This window comes from Zingiber officinale, chromosome 8A, assembly GCF_018446385.1.
Source record: "Zingiber officinale cultivar Zhangliang chromosome 8A, Zo_v1.1, whole genome shotgun sequence".
Classification (NCBI taxonomy): domain Eukaryota; kingdom Viridiplantae; phylum Streptophyta; class Magnoliopsida; order Zingiberales; family Zingiberaceae; genus Zingiber; species Zingiber officinale.
The window spans coordinates 117,186,067-117,190,359 of NC_056000.1; positions in this window are offsets into that span (position 1 = coordinate 117,186,067).

Here is a 4,293-nt window from a genome sequence, read left to right on the forward strand (position 1 = left end):
ATTCTTCATCGAATCCTTCCTTTCATCTTTGGGTCTTCGTACAAGGAAGACGTTCTTTGGGTTCATTCTCCTAGATCTGCTTTGGGTTTCTCAGATCGGTATTCCATAGGTATTGTTCTTCATCAGCGGTGAGGTTTTCTCCCAGCTTTCCGTCTTGTTAAGCTTCTCAGACAGGATCACTCAGAAAGAGGGAATCGATTATGAGGAAACCTTTTCACCGGTAGCTATGCTTAAATCTATCCGGATTCTTTTATCTATTGCTGCTCATATGGATTATGAGGTTTGGCAAATGGATGTTAAGACAACTTTCCTTAATGGAAGTTTTGAAGAAAACATCTATATGAAGCAACTAGAGGGATTCATTGCGAAGGGCAAAGAGCATCTTGTATGTAAGCTCAATCGGTCCATTTATGGACTAAGCAAGCTTTGAGATCTTGGAACATCCAGTTTGATGAAGTGATCCAGTCTTATGGATTCATTCAGTGTCTAGACAAGTCTTGTGTATACAAGAAAAGTGACGAAAACGTGATGGTATTTATTGTACTATACGCAGATGACATTTTGCTCATTGGCAACAATGTCAAAGTGTTGTCAGACGTAAGGGTATGGATGCTCAAGTAATTTGATATGAAGGATTTGGGAGAATGTGAACAAATTCATGGGACTAAAGTAATAAGGAATCACAAGAAAAGGATATTGTGTTTATCCCAAACTTCATACATCAATACTATCCTAGCTCGTTTTAGCATGAAAAACTCCAAGAAAGGTTTTCTACCTTTTCAGCATGGAGTACCTTTATCTAAAGAAATGTGTCCTAAGACACCAAACTAGATAGAAGAGATGAAGGTAGTTCCTTATGCTTCGGCTGTAGGAAGCCTAATGTATGCGATGCTATGTACGAGACCGGATATCCGTTTTGCTGTGGGCATGATTAGCAGATATCAAAGTAACCCAGGATCGGGACATTGGGCTGCCGTAAAGCATATATTAAAGTACCTGAAAAGGACTAGAGATTATATGCTGGTTTACTAGGCAGATGATTTGCTCCCTGTGGGTTACACGGTTTCGGACTTCCAATCAGATAGGGACAGTAGTAAATCAACCTCGGGGTATGTGTTTACTTTGGGAGGTGAAGCCATAGCATGGAGGAGTATTAAACAGAAATGCGTTTCAGACTCCACCATAGAAGCTGAGTATGTGGCAGCCTCTGAGGCAGCCAAAGAAGCTATATGGCTCAGAAACTTCTTGATGGACTTAGATGTGATTCCTGATTTATCCAAAGTTATCATAATTTATTGTGACAACAGCGGTGCAATAGCAAACTTGAAGGAACCATGTTACGCTCCGCAAGTGTACGGAAATGTCGCAAGTAATATAAAAGATTATCGTATCCACAGGGACTGGAATAAGCACTAGAAATGTCTCAATGCGAATTAGCTAAACAACTATTCAATCATTTCAAATGCAAAGTGAAAGTAAACAAATCTAATATTAAAGATCAACAAACAAAAGTTTAGTGTTTTGGGTTATGATAAAGGGAGATTCTAGGAGTTTCGGTTTCTTTGTAAGGTTTCTTGAATGTAAATGGTTCACCAATCCTTATCCCTCAATTGCCAAACACTTGTAGAAAGTTGTCGGTTCTCTCTTGCAATAGATAACACGGCTAAGGACTGAGAAATATATCTAAATATGATCAATTAGACGTAAACCTACGTTGTCCTTACACAGAAGCGCACCTATTACTATGCCTTCCTCGGATATCAACATAGAAGCCCATAACTTATTAATCTATCAAGATACAAGGAACTAATCACAAAATCAATCCTACTCTCTTGAATATTCCTATTTCCTCTTCAAGATTATCTCTCAAACGTCCTTACACGGGCTTGCACCTATCACGTGGATCCCTCGGATGATCGAGTGAGAGTTTATCTCTACCAAGTCCACAAGAAATCCAAACAATCAATCAAGAATGAGAATTAAGCACAAATCACCATTAATCATTCAAGATCTAATTGATACAAGCAAGACAGTGTCATTGAAACAAGAAAATGACAAATCCATAAGAAATTACATCAATCCATCATACAAATACTCCCTTAATCCTAGAATACAAGATCTACTCCATGAATCGAGGAAGAAAACCCAAAGAAATAAAGATTACAAGCATTTCTTAAATCCCCAATCCAAGAAACCAAGAAGAGGGGGAAAGAGAAAACTTATCTACGAAGAAGCCTCGTCGTCGGATCCAATCCTCGCTCCGGAGTCGAAATCGTCAAGATCTCCCTTAGAATCGCCCAGAAATCCTCCCAAGAATGGGAGGAAACCACCAAATCTTGCCTTCTCCTAAAGGGGGAGAGATCCCCTTTCAATTCATGAAGGAAGGTTTAAATAGAGGAGGAAATCGGGCGCCACACGGCCGTGTGAGATTCACACGGCCATGTCCAGTTCCTTCTCTGCCAAAGCTGCACGGCCGTGTGACTCCACACGGCCAGGACCCTTCTGCTCTCTGGAAATGTTACACGGTCGTGTGGTGCACACGGCCACCACCTGCTTGGTCTCTGGAAACTTCACACGGCAGTGTGGATTCACACGGCCACCACCTGCTTGGCCTCTGGAAACCTCACATGGCCGTGTAGATGCACACGGCCATGTAAGGCATCTGCTCTGATTTCTTCGAATCAAGACACGGCCGTGTGAGATTCACACGGCCATGTCCTCTTCCCTTCCTGTTAAGACTACACGGCCATGTGTGGTACATGGCCTGATACTCTCTCCCTTCAATTACCTCCAAGCTTGCCTGAGGACGCATAATCTTCACCAATTTCGACTCCTGTGTACAAAAAATGCACAAAAAGCAGATCTCCGAACCAAAAGAGTAAATATGCTAAAAGGAAAGCTGGAAGTATAAAAATGCATAGATCAAGCATGCTCAAAGTATGTAAATGTGCGTAAAAACATGCATAAAAGAGAATATAATCTACGCACATCACACCCCCAGACTTAAACCTTTGCTTGTCCTCAAGCAAAATACTGCAGTCTAAATGCATATGTTCTACAACACATTCATAAAACCTAGTGCACTTTCCTAATTCTATCAAAAAGTTTCATTAACAAGCATGATCATGGAAACAAGTAAAGTATGGTTCAAGCATAAGAATCTTGTGCACAGTGTAAAAGTAACTCAACACCCTTCAAGTTTCAATCCATGTCCTAGTGAAGTCGTCATCAAATTTGAATTCCTAATGTCTCCAGTGAAAGACAAGTAACTAGTGATAGGCACTTACTCACCGTTCACTTGGTTCATATTTCTCAACTAACCCAAGGTCTCAAAGGTGTGCTCAATCTCAAGAGAAGCTAAGCAGTCATTTCCCCAGTAACCTAACTCGGTCTCAAAGGGGTGACTTGCTAAATTCCACTCATGACAACTATTTTTTATATCCTTTTTTTTTTTTTATAAGTGTTTGCATTGTGCAAAACTTATTCACAAATGTACTTTTAACACACATGTTGGGATATTTTGATTTTTCCAAATGAGCTTTAATGATTTGAGCCTCATCCAGTAACCAAAATGAAAGTTGAGAAATCACCATGGAAACCAAGTACTAAGCAAACAAGATGAATCATGACTATTTCAATGACATCAACTATTCAAGCATCAAGCACAAGTGTAGTGAAGATAAAATCCTTAAGGTTGAACCAAATCTAAAACTCATCACCATAAGATTCTTAGCTTATTAATGCTTCCCAAGATAGAAAAAAGAACTACACAAAGTTTACTACTAGCATCATTCGAACATCATGAATCAAGACAATAATCGTGCTAACATTTCACTTGAATCCAAGAAAGCATATAAGTGAAGATTTGATGTTCTCAAAAATTTTTTTTTTCCATGATTATTTCAAAAACAAGCAAAATAAAGCAACAAGCAATGAAAATAAGAACCAACATGAAAAACTAATAAAAACTAAAAACTGAAAACCAAACTAAACAGTACATGACACCCCCCCAGACTTAAACTTTTCATCGTCCCGATGAAATCAATATGGTGGAGGAGGTGGAGGTGGACGAGGAAAAGGGGGTCTACGACGTGGTTGGCCAATAGGAAAACTAGGAAAACCTGGAATCTCACCCAAGGATCTATAATACTCATATAAAGCATCTACTTGTTGGCTAGTAAGTGTCATGCTCTGCATAAAATCTCTCATCCTAGCCTGATCAGTATCATAGTCCTGCACAAACTCAGCCACTTGACCTTGAAAATTCCTCGTAAACTGAAAATGATTTTGTAC